Source organism: Mus caroli, chromosome 4 (genome assembly GCF_900094665.2).
Source record: "Mus caroli chromosome 4, CAROLI_EIJ_v1.1, whole genome shotgun sequence".
Lineage (NCBI taxonomy): Eukaryota > Metazoa > Chordata > Mammalia > Rodentia > Muridae > Mus > Mus caroli.
The window spans coordinates 32,390,011-32,412,188 of NC_034573.1; positions in this window are offsets into that span (position 1 = coordinate 32,390,011).

Sequence of the window (22,178 nt, forward strand, 5' to 3'; positions counted from 1 at the left end):
GAAGAAGAAGAAGAAGAAGAAGAAGAAGAAGAAGAAGAAGAAGAAGAAGAAGAAGAAGAAGAAGAAGAAGTAAAAGGAGGAGGAGGAGGAATGGAAGCAAGAGTGAGAACAAGAAAGAGAACAAGAGGTGTGTGTGGCTTGATTCATGTAGTAAAGTACCCATTCCTTAATATGCATGGCAACAGGTGGTAGGGTGGACCTGAAACCTTATATCTTGACCCTTAAGCAGGACACAGAGACATCACTGAGTGTTTTAATACTTCAAAGCCCATCTATGTCCTCAAACTTCAACCAACAAAATCAAACCTCCAAATCTTTTCCAAATAGATTTACCAACTGGGAAGCAAGTATCTAAACAAATGAGCCTACAGGAACCACTCTCATTGAAATCACTATGGAAAGCATATTTTTAAAAACTTATCTATACTTAAGATAACACTAAACATCCATTTAGAAATTTAACATGTAACAAAATACATCTCATAGAAACACATATTTCAAATATTCTCATAAAAATCCAAAAAAAATAGATATGGATTCATGACTTGTGGAACAAATTAAATATCTCATCACAATTTGAACAAAATCCCTTGCAAAACCAAGAATGATAAGGATGATATAATATGCAAATTATGTTTTCCTTAATTAATCTATGGATAGATTTTAATGCTACTCATCACGATTTAATGTAAACCCATATATAATATTAGCTCTTAAAATACATTTCTATGAGCCTATATATTATGACTGTGTCATAAAAATAATACATATCTATTTGCCTGGATGTACATATTTATTTATGATACTAGCTTATTAGGTAATTAGTAAAAATTATGTCCCTTGAATCATATTGAATAAATTATGGAAATTTAGAAAGTTAAGCATAAAATTTGCACACTATTCCATGTGTATATGGAAATATGAAGAAGGATGCTTGGCAAAATTAGTTATTAAAAGTAAGAACAAGTTAATTATAAGTGTTAAGTATTAAGTTGTCAAAAAATTCTTATGGTTATGAAAATGTTTTTATCTCTACAGCTTGAATTTTTTTAAATAAACATATACCATACATGAAATTAAATATCAGTCATTTGCCAAGATGACATACTTTTCAGGCCCAGGATTTTGAGATATTTGTTTTTATTTTCTCCAACTAATTTTATTCACAGTACTTCAAAACTGTATATAACAATTATAAACATAAAAATAAATAATTAGGACCTGGATGTATGGCTATTTGAGTAAGAGTATGCATGCATGAGGTCAAGAATTTGATTCCATACATGGACATAATTACTTGTGTTGCTTTCTTTTTAATTTAATTTTATTTGTAATTCTTTTTTATACTCTATATTCCATTCCCTGCCCCTCCCCATTTAACCTCAGATTACTCCACATCCCACACCTCCTCCCCATCTCCAAGTGGATGCCTCCATTCCCCACTCCACCTGACCTCTAAACTCCCTGGAACCTCCAGTATCTTGAGGTTTAGTTGCTTCATCTCTGAATGAACACAGACCTGGAAGTCCTCTACTGTATGTGTGTTAGGGGTCTCATATTGGCTGGTGTGTGCTGCCTGTTTGGTGGTCCAGTGTTTGATAGATCTCAGGGATTCAAATTAACCAAGACCGCTGGTCCTCTTACAGAATCTCCTCAGCTTCTTTTAGCCTTCCTCCAACTCAAGAACAGGGGCCAACTGCTTCTGTCCATTGGTTGGGTGCAAATAACTGCATCTGACTCTTTTAGCTGCTTGTTGGCTCCCTAATCCCTATTTTAAATAATGTTTTTAAAATATTTCCCCCCTTCTAGCCTACCACCCACAAGAGTTAGTGGAAAAGGAAGATTATTAGGATATTAGGATATTAGGAAGTGAACCTGTTTAGAAATTCTTCTTTGGAGCTAATCCAGTCTGTGTTGTCAGGAAATTAGCAGTTCAGTTTACAGGCTTTAGCAGGGGTGGCTTAATCAAATCAGCAGTGGTGACACCACCTAGCAGACTCAGCTAGGCCTCCAAAAAATTGGCACAAGTCAGAGTGAGCAAGAATAATAAAAACTTCCTTGGATCGGTATAAAAACAGACAGGTTCATCAATGGAATCAAATCAAAGACCCACAAATAAACTCATACACCTATGGACACTTGAATTTTGACAAAACAATATAATGGAAAAAAGAAAGCATCCTTAATATTGTGCTGGTCTAACTGGATGTCAGAATGTAGAAGAATGGAAATAGATCCATATCTATCAGCCTGCACAAAACTCAAGTCCAAGTGAATCAAAGACCTCAACATTAAAGCAGATAAACTAATAGAATAAAAAGTGAGAAATAGCCTTGAGTTCATTGATGCAAGAGTCAAGTTCCAGTACAAAACACCACTTGCTAAGTCTCTAAGATCAACAATTGATAAATGGGATCTCATGAAAATGAGAAGCATCTATAAGCCAAAGGACACTGTTAATAGAACAAAATGACAGCCTATGAGTTTGAAAAGGATCTTCACCATCCCTACATCTGACAGAGGGCTATTGCCCAAAATATATAAATAGCACAAGAAAATAGACACCAAAAACCCAAAGATCCCAATTAAAATATGGTATGCAGTATTAAACTGAGAATTCTCAGCAATGGAATCTTGAATAGCCAAGAAACAAAATGTCTAACATCCTTAGTCATCAGGGAAATGCAAATCAAAACTACCATCATATTCCATTTCATCCCAGTCAGAATGGCTAAGACCAAAAACTGAAGTGATAGTGCATGCTGAAGAGGATGTGGAGCAATGAGAACACTCTGCATCACTGGATGGAATTCAAACTTGTACAACCATTTTGAAAATCAAATTGATGGTTTCTCAGAAAAATGGGAATAGTTTACCTTAAGATCCAGCTATATCACTCCTGGATATATATTAAAAAATATTCCACAATTAGTATAGTAGGACCAACCTGGTCAACTTTGTTCATAATAGCTTTATTCATAATAGCTAGAAAGTAGAAACAGCCAAGATGCCCCTCAACTGAAGAATAGATAAAGAAAATGTGGCACATCTACACAATGGAATACTATTCAGCCATTAAAAAGGAAGACTACATGAATTTTTCAGACAAATGAGAATATCATCCTTGATGAGTAAACCATATACAAAATGACATACATGGTATATACTGACATAAGTGGATATTAGCCATAAATCACAGGATACCCACACTATACTTCACAGACCCAAATAAGCTAAATAAGAGAGAAGGCCCAAGCAAGGAGGCTTGAATATCACTTAGAAGGGGAAGTTAAATATTCATACAAGGTAGACGGAGGGAAGAAACTGGGTGGGAGTGGAAAAGGGGAGAGGCTTATGGATAAAGTAAGAGACAGAAATGTGGGCTAAAAGGTCATGAATGACCTTCACCTGGGAGGGAAGCATTTCAAGGAGGTACTAGAGACCTGTGAAGGGGAATCTCCCCTGGGATAAATGGTGTGACTTTAACTGAGATTCAAAGCAGTGTGTATATGGAATATAAAAGGGCCACCTCCTTTAGCCAGGCAGAAACAACATTGGAAGGATAAGGATACNAGCTCACCCACAAAATTGTCTACCCAAAATTTATTCTACTTATAAGAAATACAGGGACAAATGTAGATCAGACACTGAGGCAAAGACCAACCAATGACTGGCCCAAATTAAGACTCATCCCATAGACAAGTATCAGTCCTTGACACTATTAATGATACTCTGTTATACATGGAGACAGGAGCCTGGCATAATTGTACCCATAGAGGCTCCATCTGGCAGCTGACTAAAACAGATGCAGAAATCTACAACCCTTGGATGGAACTTGTGAACTCTTATGGAAGAACTGAGCAAAGAATTGTGGTCCCTGAAGAGGAGAGAAACATCCACAGGAAGACCAAAAGAGCCAAATAACCTGAAACCTTGGGGGCTCACAGAGACTGAACCACCAGCCAAAGAGGATACATGTGCTATGCTTTGACCCCTTGACTATATGTAGCAGATATGCTGCTTGTCTTCATGTGGATCCTCGCATTAGAGCAGAGGTACTCCTAAAGCTGTATTCTTTATGCTGTGTGCTTCTCTAACTGGGCTGCCTTGTCTGACCTCACTGGGAGAGCATGAGAATTTCCCTGGAGAAACTTAATGTTCCAGGGTGGGGATATACCTGAGGGCGGCTTCATCCTCTCACAGGAGAAGGGGAAGAAACGGTGTAAGGAGGTGTAGGAGGGAGCAGCAATTTAGATGTTAAGTGAATAAATTAATCAATCAATTAATTAAAACTTAAAGCCAGGAAGTGAAAAATCATAGTAACAAATTTCCTGCAAAAAAAAAAAAATAGCAGGTAAGATTACCATTTAATAAAACCAAATAATATATATCATTTTAAGATGGCCAAGATATGTATTTTATTATGTTAACAAATTATTCAAAGAGTGAATGCTGAAAATGGTCAAACAAAAGTAAATTATTCACTCTGGGAGTCAATTGCTATGGGTACTATATTAAGTATTGGGCACAACCAGTAACAGTGACCCACAAGTCAATTTTACTAAAGATGTTACTGTATGAGCTGAGTTACTCGATGCTGTTGAATCAATATCTGCCTGCCACCCGATGACATCAAAAGCAGACAGATAATCTAGATTCTGGTCGGGATTCTTAGAAAATGGAGAAAACTGGATAAATTCCTTAGATAACTGATTTTAAAGCCTTTATAACTTCTAACACTTGTATTAGACAGTATACTTTTACATTTAAAGAATGGTTTCATTTATATCTTGTAAATTTTTGATTATTTAAGCTTAGTTTGGAATAGTTTTGCATTTTGATAAAGGTTTACATCATGCGTCATGCTTGCATGTTTTCCACCATTTACTTAAGGCTTTGTAAAAGTCTTTCTAGTCCTATTTTCATCAATTTCCATCTGTCCTAACAACAGGTCTTGTGTGACTCCTCTTCTTTCATATTGCTTAAGTGTGTTTCTGGGCTAGAATGAGATATTTCCCTGGAATGTTCCACTAGACCTTCAAAACAATGTGTGTTTATTAAGAATAATAATATCCTAATATATCAGCTCCATCAAACTGATATTGTCATTCTGGTCATATCACTCCTTATTGAACTTTGATTATTTTTTTCCTCATTTACAGACTTCCTGTATATAATATTCAGTTTTTATTTTCTGTCCATCTATATCATGCATTACTTTTCATTTTCCCTTATACACTTGGTAATTGATTAATAAGTCCATATACATTTAGGATTGCAATGCCCTTATGGAGAACTGACTCGCATACCATTTTGTAGCTCTGGGTTACACCCCAGTAACCAAAAGTACATGGTCTTTTAGTAGAGCTATTAAAGTTTTGATTGATAATTATTAACAAGTTCTCTCTCTCTTCCAGTTTGGTACAAGGTTAGAATTTCTCCTATAGGATTAGAATACTGTACTAGAGAAGAACTTGGGACATGGTCATAGTCAATTGAAGGTTCCTGGAAAAGTTATTGAGTGATGCCCTGGATTTCCTGGGTAGGATGCTTCATTCACACCCAGGCATGGTCACTGTTATGTGTTTCTTTACTTACCTTATATATTCTAAGGTTTCCCACACTTTGTACTTGGTGGTTTAATTTCTTCCAACCAGGTGGACCAGCAGCTTTAAAATTATACCTTTAAATCTCTGGATGTTTCTTCTGTCTTCCAAGTATCTGTGGTGACACAATTGTTATGCAAATTCAGTTTATTTGATGGTCCAAAATAATTCTGTGCTTTTGTTTGTCCACATTTTGCTCAGTGTAAGAAATGGAATGACAGTTTTCCCATTCAGCATTTTGAAATGGAAAACAAAAGCCTTAAGTAGTTGTTGTTTAACTTGAGACTTCCATGACAAAGCTGTGTCAGCTCTGTGACAGGACAAAGAAAAACACAACCCATGCAATACCCACGGCATCTCTAGAGCTTCTAAGAAGGTCTCTTAGCAGTCAAATCCAGTGTAGCTGAGACATCATGTGAGTGATACACTTTCAGAGAATCAGTTATGTGACAAAGACAGCAACCAAATATCCCTTTATTCCAGATCATGGAAAGATAAAACATTGTTGCCTACATATATTAGAAACTTTAAAAAAGTTTTATTAATGTTAATATCAGTAAGTTTTCAAATAGTATCTGGATAATTTCTGTGATTTCAATTGTTTGCAGTAACAACAGATGGAGAAAGATTAATTGAGATCAAATGAATAATGTAAGAATACATTGAAATGTAGTTATAATAATAGATAGACTATTAATCACTTTAGAGAAGGGATTGGAACTTCCTAATATCAGGGACTACAAGAAAAATCAATGGTTCATATTGCCTTGTAGACATTTGTCTTAGTAATTTTTTTGATACCATAATAAGACATCATGACCAAGGCAAATATATATATATATATATATATATATATATATATATATATATATACACACACACACACACATACACAAACAAACAAACAAACATGCACACACACATACATGGAAGTATGCATGCATGCACACACACACATAATTTGTTTATTTATTTTTAAGTCGTTTTTTACTACAACAAATTATGATTATGTTTCTTTTCCTCAACTTACCCAAGAGCCCCCCCCCCACTTCACCACTCACCCAAATCCACACCCTTTCTCTCTCCCTCTCATTAGGATACATGTAGATATCTAAGTAACAACAATAATGACAATAATAATAATAATAATAATAGATAAAAATAAAAGCAAACAAAACAGAATGGCACAAAATATACAAACCAATAGAAAGAAAAAAGCCGAAGAAAAAGCTCAAGAAACACATAGATGCAGAGACATACATATTCACACACAAAATATTAAATAATTCGCAAAACTGGAAATTTTTGTAAATAAAAAAGGACCTGTAATGTAATGTAAAAACAAAACAAAACAAAACAAAACAAAACAAAACAAAACAAAACAAAACAAAACAAAACAAAACAAAACACTGACATGCATTTTAAGACTAAGAACCTCCAAAATGCCATTGAGTTCATTTTGCAATAGCCGTCTATAGGTGGACATGAGGCCTAGGAGAGTATTTTTCTCCTATTGGGTTGCCTTGGCCAGACTCAAATTGAGGCCTTTTGCTTTCTAGTATTTCATCTTACTTTGTTGTGTTTGGTTGTTGTCTCTTGGAGGCCTGCTCTTTTTTGAAGGGAAGCTGATGAGGGATGCATCTGAAGTAAAAGGGAGGTGGCTCAGTGTGCTCAGAGGAGTGAACTGAAGGGAAACTGTGGTCAGGACATGATGTATGAGAAAAAAATCTATTTTCAGTAAAAAACTATTTTTAATAATAAATATTGGTTTGCATATCAAGTGAAACCCCTTTAGATTCTGTTAATTTTTCATTTGTTGACTTTAGAGTACACTAGGTTTTCATTTGTTGGTAGTTACCAATTGGAATAGCTTGTTATTAGAGATATGAGCTTGTGTCTACTTCCCTTCCTGCCCAGGGACTTCATCAGTCCCATCCCTGTGTTGGCCCTGTACATGCTGCCACAGTCTGTAAGTGTGTATGTGCATCAATTCTGCTGCATTTAGGCCTTGTTTCATTGGTGTGCCTTGTCTGCTCTGGTTCTTACAATTCTTCTGCCTTCTTGACAGCATGGTTCCCTGATCTCTGAGGGGAGGTATTTGGTGGAGGCATCCCATTTAGAACTGTTTTAAGGTCCATTACACTTTTCACATTCTCCAGGTATGGGTCTCTATATTTCCTCCCATCTAATGCAAGAAGAAGTTTCTCTGATGAAGGCTGAACAAGAAATTCATCTGTGAGAATAGTAGAATATTTTTCAGAATTATTAGTTGCCATATTCCTTTAGCAGAATTATTTGCGGGTTTGTATGGAAACCTAATACAGGAGAAGGTTCCTAAAAATTTTTAATATATATGATGATGATCTAAATGAATCATGAAGTAATGAAGAGGGAGAGATAACCCTATGTGATCCTCTGTCAACACCAAATTAAGTCTCCTGTCCCTGGAATGGGTTGTATCTAAATAAGCTGTTAATCAAAGGGTTCCCAACAGTAATGGCCAACAACCCAGGTTATTGTGAAGGATGTTGGGTGCTCTTCATAAAATGATGACTATATCCTATTGTTGAGTGTATACACATAATAGTATCCCAGACACTTTGTCCCTTAATTCAAGACAATTATCAGATTACATATGACTAAATTTATTCAACATCAGATAATTACATAATGTAGTTTATTATCTAATTAAGGGAACTAACTTGGAGGAACTCTTAATGCTGGCAATGTTTATATTAAAACAAAAGTTGTCACAAATTATTAATAATGTGAATGTTACATTAAGTATAATGGCTAATATAATACATCCTATTTTCAACATGAGCTTGGCATTCAATAATATGGATTATTTTAGGATTTTTTAAACTTGGTCAACAGAATGAAAAATAAAATTATCCTAAGCCAGGAAGAATGTTAGAAGAAATTAAGTATTTCAGGATTGAATGCATTTGCATATATGACACTGAGTCATAAGATAAGCATGAATACCGGTAAGGTATTTTTGGTAAAATCTATCAGGGGATTCATAGATACTATGTACCATGGCTTCTCTATATTGACATTCTCAACTGCTCACAGAATAATTTCATGATCTGAGTTATCAATTGAAGAGATTTTCTCAGACTAGAAGCCATTGGTTTCTATACTCCTCCATATTATCTACAGACACAGTTGTTTCTTTATGCTTCCCTTTATTATAAGCAAAAGCAAATGTGCTGCTCTCTTCTAAATGGGCATTCACCTCTGTGTTAGTGAAATAATTTTCACTGCAATATCTAAAGTAAGTAGTTCTTTTAGAGAACTTAAGACCACTCTGCATGTGAGACAGTGAATTACAAGAAGGGTTCTTAGTATTATGTGTCATGACAGCAGGAGTTATTGATTTCCTGTACACAAAAACAATTGATGTTGATAGCACCTAAAATGCATTTCACCGTCTATAAATAAAACATTGCAAGTAGAGACTTGAAACTGATAAAGAATACAAAAATTACATAGTGTGATCTGTTGGTGCTAATTTTAAAACACAATCTTTGCAAATACTAGTTTCCCATTTATCAATGCCCTGTCTACATTGTTAGTTTTATAAATAGCATGATTCTTAGGCTGTAAATTTAATACAGCAAGGTATTTTGGGGGGAGTTGTCTATAAAACATATGTTTGTAGATAAGCACATGTAAATATAAAAATATATAAAACATTAATTAAAATTTAATGTTTATTTCTGAAATGCAATTTTTGTTTTGTTTTGTTTTTAGAGACAGGGTTTCTCTGTGTAGCCCTGGCTATCCTGGAACTCACTCTGGAGATCAGGCTGGCCTCAAACTTAGAAATCCACCTGCATCTGCCTCCCAAGTGCTGGGATTAAAGGCGTGTGCCACCACTGCCCGGCAGGAAATACAAATCATATTTCATTGGTATATATGTCGATACTTTTGCCATTATTATTTTATTTTTTAATTCATATAATTTTTTCTTATCAGAAAATTTACAGAATTTTGTAACATTATTCATATATATATATATATATACACGCATATTAAGTATTACTAAGTGCTGGGAGGAAAAATTAGTGTTTAGGATTTTATACTTTTAATTCTAAACTCTTGGAGTTTACAGATTTTCCTTTGAACAAATATATACATATTCATGTTCTTTTAGCTACTTTTTTTACAAATTGAATGAACATATCTCATTATTCATATATCTACAAAACATATTCTGTGATATGTCACATAGAAAACAAGGACATAAATTCATAAAATGGCATGTAAGTTGAGCAACTTAGGATAAGTACTTTAAGACAGTGACAAGGATGACTGAAATAACATGACTCATTTCTACCCTAAGTTTCTCATAAGTAAAATTAGTTTAATAGTTTAAAGATCATGTTGAAACATATGATATTTTTTTATTTCTCATGTTATGGAGATATTTCTCAGTGAATTGAAATTTGAAAAAGCTCAAGGTATTTCAAAAATATTTAAGAATATTTCATATTTAATAAATTCATTCCTTCAGCTGTATGCTTGTTATTCACCCTGGCTATTGTTGGGATGAACACACTATATCACCATGTCCTCTGGGTTCATCTGTTGCTAATTACTCAAGTGACCTTCTGGATTACAAAGCCAAAATGTCACATTAACACTTGTATTACATTAGCTGTTGCTTCACTGGCTTATAAGTGTATGTTGTTGAAACTTTTAGCAATGCTCCACATTCATGCTGATTTCAAGTGTTACACTAAATATAGTTAAAAGACATGTTTACAAAGTAAACTAATATAATCATTAAAAAAAAAGTCTTCAAAATGTGATAAAGGGTCTAGAGGGGGGAAAAAGTCAGATCAACCTGTTTGCAAACATCTTGTTTGTCAAAAGAATAGATTGCCAGAGCTCATGCCTCAGGGCATCTTAAAAGGTAGTGCTATAGATAAGAAAATACTTTATTATTGTGTCAAACTTGATAAAAATGATTACATGTTGGATAAGATACAGTGAAGTCTGTTTAGGAACAGAGAGAATGAACAGGGACTTCCTGAGAGACTGTTGGCAGTTATGCTTCTAAAGACACTGCCATTTTTAGTGCCACCGACAGCTAAGAGGAGACATTTTACTAAAAGAACAAAAGATGTCTTTAGTTGAAGTGACTTTGCTATTTCACTCTCATTGTAAGGTGATGACTAAATATATCAACCCCATTACAAGTCAGAACAGAGGAAAATTATTTCAATGCCTCTGCAGAGGATGGAGCTTGTGAGATAGGTTAAAAAATTATAGTCATCATGACAATGAAAAAGAGACATGAACTCCCAGTGGGACTGTAGGATGTGATGCCTTGGATTTCAAAGCAAGTCATTTTAAAGTTAAAGACTTCATTAGAACATATGAGTTCCAAAGCTTCAACTTTATGCATTTCCCTTCCTGATTAGATGGCCTAAGGTAATAATCATAATATGCCCTCTTGGATTAAGTCTTAGCCAGTGTTCTATTGCTGTGAAAAAAAAATCAATACTACACAACTCTTATAAAGGAAAATATTTAATTGGTGATAGCTTACAGTTCATTATCTTCATGGCAGGAAACATGGAAACATGTAGGCAGACATGATTGTGGAGAGATAGCTGAGAGTCCTAATACAAGATCTACAGGAAGCAAAATGAGGGAGAGACTGGGTCTGGCTTGAGCATTTGAAAACCCAAAGTCCATACCTAGTGACATATATCCTCCAACAAAACTATATCTACCAACAAGGACAGACCTCCTAGCAGTGCTAATTCCTGATGACTATATCTTCAAGAACTCAAACATGTGCGAGACATTCTTTATTTTTTTCTCAGTAAAAGAGTTTATTCTTTTTTTTAAAGATATTTTCCTCATTCACATTTCCAACGCTATCCCAAAAGTCCCCCATACCCTCCCCCCCACTTCCCTACCCACCCTCTCCCACTTTTTGGCCCTGGTGTTCCCCTGTACTGGGGCATATAAAGTTTGAAAGTCCAATGGGCCTCTCTTTCCAGTGATGGCCGACTAGGCCATCTTTTGATATATATGCAGCTAGAGTCAAGAGCTCCAGGGTACTGGTTAGTTCATAATGTTGTTCTACCTATAGGGTTGCAGATCTCTTTAGCTCCTTGGGTATTTTCTCTAGCTCTGTGTGAGCCATTCTTATTCACACCATTACATTCCACTTACTGGACCCCTAAACTTGTGGGTATATCATAGTGCAAAATGTATTCAGTTCAACTTCAAAAATCCCCATAGTCTACAACAGTCTCAACACTGTATAAAAGTTCAAAATCTTGTGAAATACTCCTGGAAATCTCTTAACTATAATCCCTTGTAAACTCAAAATCAAAAATCATAACACATGCTCCAAACATATTGGCACAGAATATACATTATCTTTCCAAATGGGAGGAATGGGAGATAGAGAGGAAATACTATACCAAGGCAATACAGAAAACCAGCTAGGCAGCCCCAAACTCTGTATCCTTGTGTTTGATATCAAAGCACTCACTTTTCAGACCTCCATGTAACTTTCAACTTTGTTGACTACACACACTTCTTTGGGGGAGGGCTGATCCCACACCTAGTCTTCCACTTTCATCAGCAGGTATCACACAACGTTGACATCTTGGGAGATGTTTCAGATCTCCAATATAATTCAGGCTTTACTTTTACAGCTTTCTCAAAAGGTTTCTCTTGTCCTATGTAGGGACATCCCTGAAGTACAACTAGCCTCAGTAGCTCAGTAGCTTTCATTAGCATCATTCATTACCATCACAAGTCCATATTGGTAGCCTTGACTCTAAAGCCAGAGCCATGATCTCAAAGCTGCAAAGTCCTTCTGATAGAGTTTTCTGCTCACTATTATTTGCAGTGTGTGGTGGTATCATGCATCCAGTAAAGTGACTGTGCTGTACTCAGAACCATAGTACAGTCAGGAGCACCAATGTGGGCAATACTTCCCAAAACAGATTAGATTCATTATGGTTTTCATTTTTAATCAATTTTTAGTTGTAGAATATCCAGAAGACTGTTCTATTTACCAAATATTTTGTGATCCCACATTCATTCATTCATTCATGTATGTGTTAAACCCACAATTTAGGAAACTGTGACTTAAAGTGATTCTCCTACTAGCAATTATTGCTCCAAATAAGAAAAGAGGTCACAAGAGAAGGAACTATTCAGTTCTCAGTTTATCATCAATCCATTGAATTTTAGTTTTCTTTCTTACAAAGATTCTTAGAGTAATAAATATTTGTAATGGGTTATCTAACAAACGGAAATTTTAGACCTCCAGTGAACCTGTGTGTAGAAAAGGGAAGGCATATTATGAGCAGGATATATACAGAAGCAATAGAACACATGATAATCAACATCTGATTACTGTCAGATATGGACAGACTTGTCACAGATTACAGGAAATAGTGACCAGACTTGTGGATGTTCTTCACAAAGAAACAAGTTCTGCCTAGACAGCAGGAAATACAGACTTAATCTAAAGGGACAAGGGGCTAACAAATATCAATTTTTATTTGGAAATAAGAAATACTTTAAGAGGTTCTAATATCAGGAGCGACCATAAGGCAAAACCTGGAAAAACCCTTGCATGTCAGGGGCTAATATCAACCTAATGATTCATTGTGCCTCAAAAGGGTGGATTTTGGCACTAAAGCACATTTATTATCTAGAAGATAAGAAAAAAAAGGATATAGTGTCATTAAGATCCTAGTATTTTATGAATAGACATATGTAAAATTTTATGGGTATCATTCATATATATAAACCATTGAATTATTGCCTGGTACTATCAAGGGATTTATAAATACATAAATTTTCCTTTTCTTTTTGCATTATAAAATTCATTGTAAGAATTAAATTAGAATGAGATTTCCAGATGGAAAGAAATTGGGTAAGAAAAGCTATAGGACTTGTATGAGTCAGTTTGTATGTGAGTATATACTGAGGTTTTTTTGTTTGTTTGTTTGTTTGTTTGTTTTTTTAACTCATGATCTGCTTGCACACAGAAGCTGTGCCAGATCCTTTGAATATGGCATATTAGCAGCCAACAGGATTTATATTCTCTTCTTCCTTTTTTTCTTTACTAAAATGCTTTATTAGATATTTTCTTTATGTACATTTCCCTTTGTTATTATTATTTGTTATTAACAAATGTTATTCCCTTTCCTCATTTCCTCTCCAATCCCCCTACCATCCCAACTGCACTCCCCCTGCTCACTAACCCACCCACTCCCGCTCACCTGTTTTGTTATTTCCCTACACTGGGGCATCAATCCTTCACAGGACCAAGGGCCTGTCCTCTCCGTGATGTCCCACAAAACCATCCTCTGCTACATATGCAGTTGGAGCCATGAGTCCCTCCTTTTGTGCTTCTTGGTTAGTGGTTTAGTCCCTGGGAGCTCTGGGGATATTAGTTGGTTCATATTGTTGTTCCTCCTATGTGGTTGCAAACCCCTTCAGCTCCTTTGGTACTTTCTCTAGTTCCTCTATTAGGGACCCTGTGCTCAGTATAATGGATGGCTATGAGAATCCACTTCTGTATTTATCAGGTACTGGCAGAGACTCTCAGGAGACAGCTATGTCAGGCTCCTGTCAGCAAGCACTTGTTGGCATCCACAATAGTGTCTGGGTTTGGGAACTGTATATGAGATTGATCCCCAGGTGGGACAGTCACTGGATTTCTGTGACTTCAGTTTCTGTTCCAAACTTTGTCTTGTATCTCCCCCAATGGGTATTTTGAACACCCTTCTAAGAAGAACCGATGCATCCACACTATGGTCTTCCTTCTTCTTGAGCTTCATATGGTCTGTGGATTGTATCTTGGTTATTCCAATATTAAGACTGATATACACTTATTGGTGAGTGAATACCATGTGTGTTCTTTTGTGATTTGGTTACCTCACTCAGAATGATGTTTTCTAGTTCCATCCACTCAGAATGATGTTTTCTAGTTCATGAAGAAAGAACTTCATGAATTCATCATTTTTAATAGCTGAGTAGTAGTCCATTGTGTAAATGTACCACATTTTCTGTATCCATTCCTCTGATGAAGGACATCTGGCTATTATAAATAAGGCTGCTATGAACTTAATGGAACATGTGCCTTTATTACATATTGGAGCATCTTCAGAGTATATGCCCAGGAGTGGCATAGCTGGGTGCTCAGGTAGTACAATGTCCAATTTTCTGAGGAAGCACCAAACTCATTTCCAGAGTGGTTGCCCCAGCTTGCAATCCTGCCAGCAGTGGAGGAGTGTTCCTATTTCTCTACAGCCTCACAGCATCTGCTCTCACCTAAGTTTTTGATCTTAATCATTCTAACTGGTGTGAGGTGGAATCTCAGCGTTGTTTTGAGTTGCATTTCCCTGATGACTAAGGATGTTGAACATTTATTAAGGTGCTTCTCAGTCATTTGGTATTCCTCAGTTGAGAATTTGTTTAGATGCATCCTCCATTTTTCAATAGGGTTATTTGGTTCTGTGGAATCTAACTTCTTGAGTTCTTTGTATTTATTGGATATTATCCCTCTAACAGCTATAGAGTTGGTAAAGATCTTTTCCCAATCTCTTGGTTGATATTTTTGTCCTATTAATACTGTCCTTTGCTTTACAAAAGCCTTGAAATTTTATGAGGTACCACTTGTCACTTCTTGAACTTAGAACAGAAGCTATTGGTGTTCCTTTTTTTTTTTTTTTTTCAGGAAATTTTCCCCTGTGCCCATGTGCTCAAGGCTCTCCCCCACTTCCTTTTTTATTAGTTTCGGTGTATCTGGTTTTATGTGGAGATCCTCGATCCACTTGGAATTGAGCTTTGTACAAGGAGATAAGAATAAATTAATTTGCATTCTTCTACATGCTAACTGCCAGTTAAACCAGCACCATTTGTTGAAAATACTATCCTTTCCCCACTGGATGGTTTTAGTGCTTTTGTCAAAGATCAAGTGAACATAGGTGTGTGGGTTCATTTCTGGGTCTTCCATTCTTTTCCATTGATCGACCAGTGTGTCACTGTACCAATACTATGCAGTTTTTAATCACAATTTCTCTGTAGTATAGCTTGAGGTCAGTGATGGTGATTCCTCCAGAATTTCTTGTATTTTTGGGAATAGTTTTCACTAGTTGTTGTTGTTGTTATTCCAGATGAATTTGGAAATTGCTCTTTTAACTCTATAAAGAATTGATTTGGAATTTTTATGGGGATTGCATTGAATCAATAGATTGCTTTCAGCAAATTGGCCATTTTTACTATATTAATCCTACCAACCCATGAGCATGGGAGAGTTTGCCATCTTCTGAGATCTTCTTCCAGATATGTTTCTTCAGAGACTTGAAGTTCTTGTAATACAGATATTTCACTTGCTTAGTTAGAGTCACACCAAGATATGTTATATTATTCTTAATTATTGTTAAAGGTATTGTTTCCAAAATTGCTTTTCTGCATATATATCCTTACAGTAGAGGAATGATATTGATTTCTTTGATTTAATTTTATATCCACCCACTTTGCTGAAGTTGCTTATCAGTTTAGGAGTTCTCTGATGGAATTTTTTTGGTCACTTAAGAATACAATCATATCATCGGCAAATAGTGATATTTTGACATCTTTCTTTCTTTCTAATTTGTATCTCCTTGACTCCCTTTTTTTCTCAAATTCCTCTGACTAGGACATCAAGTACTATATTGAACAGGTAGGGAGAGAAAGACAGCCTTGTCTATTCCCTGATTTTACTGCAATTGCTTCAAGTTTCTATCCATTTAGTTTAGTTTGATGTTGGCTACTGGTTTGCTGTATATTGCTTTTGCTATGTTGATGTATGGACCTTGAATTCTTTTTTTTTTTTTTAGATATGTAATAGACCTTATCTTTTTTTTTTCAAAATTTTTATTAGATATTTTCTTCACTTACATTTTAAATGCTACCCCCAAAGTCACCTACACCCTCCCCCTGCCCTGCTCCCCTACCTACCCACTCTCACTTCTTGGCCCTGGTGTTTCCCTGTACTGAGGCATATAAAGTTTGCTAGACCAAGGGGCCTCTCTTCCCAATGATATCCCACTCAGCCATCTTCTGCTACATATGCAGCTAGAGACACAAGCTCTGGGGATACTGGTTAGTTCATATTGTTGCTCCACCTATAGGGTTGCAGACACCTTCAGCTCCTTGGGTACTTACTCTAGCTTCTCCATTGGGGGCCCTGTGTTCCATCCAATAGATGACTGAGATCATCCACTTATGTGTTTGCCAGGCACTGATAGAGCCTCACATGAGACAGCTATATCAGGGTCCTTTCAGCAAAATCTTGCTGGCATGTTCGATAGTGTCTGCATTTAGTGGCTGATTATGGGATGGATCCCTGGGTAGGGTAATTTCTGGATGGACCTTGAATTCCTAATCTTTCCAAGACTATTATCACCAAGGGATGTTGGATTTTGTCAAATAGTTTCCTACTATCTAATGAAATGATCATGTGGGTTTCTTTTTTAAGTTTATTTATATAGTGGACAATGTGTATGGATTTCTCTATAATAAACCATCCCTGCATTCCTAGATGAAGCCTACTTGATCATGATGGATGAACGTTTTGATGTGTCCTTGGATTCTGTTTGTGAGAATTTTATTGAATATTTTTGCATGGATATTCTTAAGGGAAATTGGTCTGAAGTTTTGTTTTTTCCCCCCTTTGGTATTTGTGTGGTTTAGGTGTCAGAGTAATTGTGGCTTCATAGAATGAATTGGATAGTGTTCCTTCTGTTTCTATTTTGTCGAGTATTTTGAAGAATGTTATTATTAAGCCTTCTTTGAAGCTTTGCATTATATCCATCTTGTCCTGGGTTTTTATTATTTTGTTTTGTTTTGTTTTTTTTGGGTTTTGTTTTTGTTGTTTTGATTGGAAGACTATTAATGAATACTTCTATTTATTTAGGGGTTATGGGGATCTTTAGATCATTTATCTGATTCTGCTTTAACTTTGGTACCTAGTATCTGCTAGAAATCGTCTATTTCATTCAGGTTTTAAGGTTTTGTTGAGTATAGACTTTTGTAGTAGGATCTGATGATTTTTTGATTTTCCTCAGTTTCTGTTTTTATGTCTCCTTTTCATTTCTGATTTTGTTCATTTGGATACTGTTTTTGTTCCCTCTGGTTAGTTTGACTAATTGTTTATTTATTTTGTTTATTTTCTCAAAGAACCAGCTCCTGGTTTGGTTGATTCTTATTATAGTTCTTTTTGTTTCTACTTGGTAGATTTCAGCTCTGAGTTTGATTATTTCCTGCCTTCTACTCCTCTTGGCTCTATTTGCTTCTTTTTGTTCTAGAGCTTTCAGATGTGCTTTCCATGTGCTAGTGTGTGTTCTCTCCAGTTTCTTTTTGGAGGCACTCAGAGTTATGAGTTTTCCTTTTCTCACAGCTTTCATTATGTCCCATAAGTTTGGGTATGTTGTGGCTTTATTTTCATTAAACTCTAAAAAGTCTTTAATCTCTTTATTTCTTCCTTGATCAAGGTATCATTGAGTAGAGTGTTTTTCAGCTTCCATGTGAATGTTGGCTTTCTATTATTTACGTTGTTTATTGAAGATCAGCCTTAGACTGTGGTGATCTGATAGTATGATGGGATTATTTCAATCTTCTTGTATCAGTTGAGTCCTATTTTGTAACCAATTATGTGGTCAGTTTTAGAGAAGGTACCATGAGGTCCTGAGAAGAAGGTATATTCTTTAGTTTTAGGATAAAATGTTGTATAGATATCTGTTAAATTCTTTTGTTTCATAACTTCTGTTAGGTTCACTATGTCTGTTAAATTTCTCTTTACATGATCTATCCACTGATGAAACTGAGGTGTTTAAGTCTCCCACTATTATTGTGAGAGGTTCAATGTGTACTTTGAGCTTTAACAAAGTTTCTTTAATGAAAGTGGGTACCCTTGCATTTGGAGCATAGATGTACAGAATTAAGAGTTCATGTTGGTAGATTTTACAGTTGATGAGTATGAAGTGTCTCTTCTTATCTTTTTTGATAAGTTTAGGTTGAAAGTCAATTTTATTCTATATTAGAATGGCTACTGCAACTTGTTTCTTGGAATGATTTGCTTGAAAATTTGTTTTTCAGCCTTTTACTATGTGGTAGTGTCTGTCTTTGTTACTGATGTGGGTTTCATGTATGTAGCAAAATGTTGGGTCCTGTTTACATAGCCAGTCTGTTAGTCTATGTCTTTTATTGGGGAATTGAATCCATTGATAAAAGAGATATTAAGAAAAAGAAATTATTGCTTCCAGTTATTTTTGTTGTTAGAGGTGCAATTATGTTTATGTGACTATCTTTTATTTGCTAAAAGATTATTTTCTTCCTATTTCTAGGGTGTAGTTTCCCTCCTTTGGTTGAAGTATTCCATCTATTATTCATTGAAGGGCTGGGTCTGTGGAAAGATATTATATATTTTTTTTTGTCATGGAATACCTTAGTTTCTGCATCTATAGTAGTTGAGAATTTGCTGGGCATAGTAGTCTGGGATTTTATTTGTATTCTCCTATGTTCTGTATGACATCTGCCCAGGATCTTCTGGCTTTCGTAGTTTCTGGTGAAAAGTCTGGTGTAATTCTGATGTCTTCCTCTATATGTTACTTGACATTTTCCCCTTACTCCTTTAAAATTATTTCTTTGGTTTATGCATTTGGTGTTGTGGCTATTATGTGACAGGAGGAACTTCTTTTTTGGTCCAGTGTATTTGGAGTTCTGTAGGCTTCTTGTATGTTCTTGGGCATCTCTTTCTTTAGGTTAGGGAAGTTTTCATCTTTAATTTTGTTGAAGATATTTACTGTCCCTTTCATTTGTGAATCTTCACTCTCTTCTATACCTATTATCCTTAGGTTTGGTCTTCTTATTTGTGTCCTGGATTCCCTGGATGTTTTGGGTTAGGAGCTTTTTTGCATTTTACATTTTCTTTGACTGTTGTGTCAATGCTTTCTATGTTATGTTCTGCACCTAAGATTCTACCTCTATCCCTTGTATTCTGTTGGTGATGCTTGCCTCTATAACTCTTTCCTAGGTTTTCTATCTCCAGGGTTGTCTCCCTTTGTGATTTCTTTATTGTTTCTACTTCCATTTTTAGATCCTGGATGGTTTTGTTCAATTTCTTCACCTCTCTGGTTGTGTTTTCCTGTAATTCTTTAAGGGATTTTTGTGTTTCCTCTTTAGTGCCTCTACATGTTTACCTGTGTTCTCTTGTATTTCTTTAAGGGAGTTATTTATGTCCTTCTTAAAGTCCTCTATTAGCATCATGAAATGTGATTTTAAATCCCAGTCTTGCTTTTCTGGCATGTTGGTGTATCCAGGACTTGTTGTTGTGGGAGAACTGGGTTTGGATCATGCCATTGTAGACTTGGTTTCTGTTGTTAATGTTCTTTTGCTTGCCTTTTGCCATGTGGTTATCTCTGGTGTTAGTTGGTCTTGGTGTCTTTGGCTTGAGCTTGTCCCTACTGTGGTCAAATAAGCCTGTGTCACCACTCATGGGAAACCAGCTCTCCCCTGGCAGGATCCATGCACAGAGGTCTACAGATCAGTCCCAGATCCTGGGTGCAGATCGAGGCCAGAAGAATCCTGTGCTCTCCTCCTGGTTCTGCTTTAGAACTGTCACCATAGAAACAATGGTGATCTCTCCTCTGAGCCTGGGAGTCAGAGCACTCCCTAGAAACCAACTTTGCCCTGGCAGGACCCATGCACAGAGGGCTGCGGATCTGCCCCAGCCCCTGGGTTCAGATGGAGGCCAGATGGACCCTATCTCAGCTGCTCCATTGCTCCTAAGCCCTGTGTGCTTCTGGCTAGTACCACCTTAGAGAGAAATTTTCTCTTCTTTTCTATGGATTTTTTCTTCTTCTCATTCAGCTTTATGTTGTGTTCAATACAGATTGCACATTCCTTTTTCCTCTCCCATAATTACTTATCAACACTATTTACTATTTTATTCAAATAAATTTGCATGTCATACTAAAAAAATAAGAATTTTAATTAAATAGAATTTTCAAAATTGACCTATTACTCAGATTACAAATGGCTATTTATAGGTGATTTCACCAAAATTCTACAATTTACATGAAAATAAAATTGCTAAAATTAGCTGAAGGTATCTCTAAAAATTATGAATTTTTAAAATGTAGTTTAATATAAATCATAATTTACCACTGAGTTGCCTGATTTTGGAAAGTTTAACAATTTTGTTGAAATAAACAAACATTCACATAAAATAGATAATTCATATATTTTCTGATAATAATTAACACTATTATGCTATATGAGTAAATGTATTTTTCCAGACATAAAACAAAATTTTACTTCATTTATTCACTCATTACATGCAGAATGACTTCGCCATGTAGTCTAGGCTGATTTAAATTTATCACCTCCTCACTAAACCTTATCAGTGCTTTGATTACAAAATGGTCCTACCATGTCTGTCTCCTGGAATGATCTCTATAGATCACAACTCTGGTCTTAAATGTATATCTAAATAAAAAGGTCATTAGTGGATTTCTAAAATGAAAACATCAGAAAGTCATTATTTTGTTTTTAAGTTTGATAAAGCGCCGGGCGGTGGTGGCGCACGCCTTTAATCCCAGCACTTGGGAGGCAGAGGCAGGCGGATTTCTGAGTTCAAGGCCAGCCTGGTCTACAAAGTAAGTTCCANTTAAAACAAACATAAGCCGGGCGGTGGTGGCGCACGCCTTTAATCCCAGCACTTGGGAGGCAGAGGCAGGCGGATTTCTGAGTTCAAGGCCAGCCCGGTCTACAAAGTAAGTTCCAGGACAGCCAGGGCTATACAGAGAAACCCTGTCTTGAAAAACCAAAAAAACAAAAAAAACAAAAAAACAAAAAAAAAAGTTTGATAAAGCTTTCTTAAACAAGTGGATCAATGATAAAGTAAAATTAATATCATCCTTAATAGTAAAAAAATTGTTACTTATTTCCATTTTTACCTTTATGTCATTAAAATCTAAACTTTTAGTATCAGAATGATGAATTAGATATATGATACAATTCATGTTTTTGAATATTTCAAATAACAATTTATATTGTTAAATTACGGAAAAGTGGAATTAATTAGGTCTGAATTGAATACATGTAAGATACAAAGAATTATCCTAAACATTTACAAAAACATTTTACTGAACTCTGAGACCAATGAATCAAAGAAAAAAGGGCAGACATAAAGCCAAAGTTTCCTAGTTCATTTCCTAAAAAGGAGCAAACCTGAGATGTAATGCTAGTTCTTTTATTTTTTATTAGATATTTTCTTCATTTACATTTCAAATGCTATCCCAAAAGTCCCTTATACCCTCCTGTGCCCTGATGCACTACCCACCCACTCCCTGTTTTTGGCCCTGGCTTTCCCCTATACTGAGGCATATAGTTTGCTAGACCAAGGGGCCTCTCTTCCCAATGATGGCCGACTCAGCCATCTTCTGCTACATATGCAGCTAGAGACACAGTCTCTGGGGATATTGGTTAGTTCATATTGTTGCTCCACCCATAGGTTTGCAGACCCCTTCA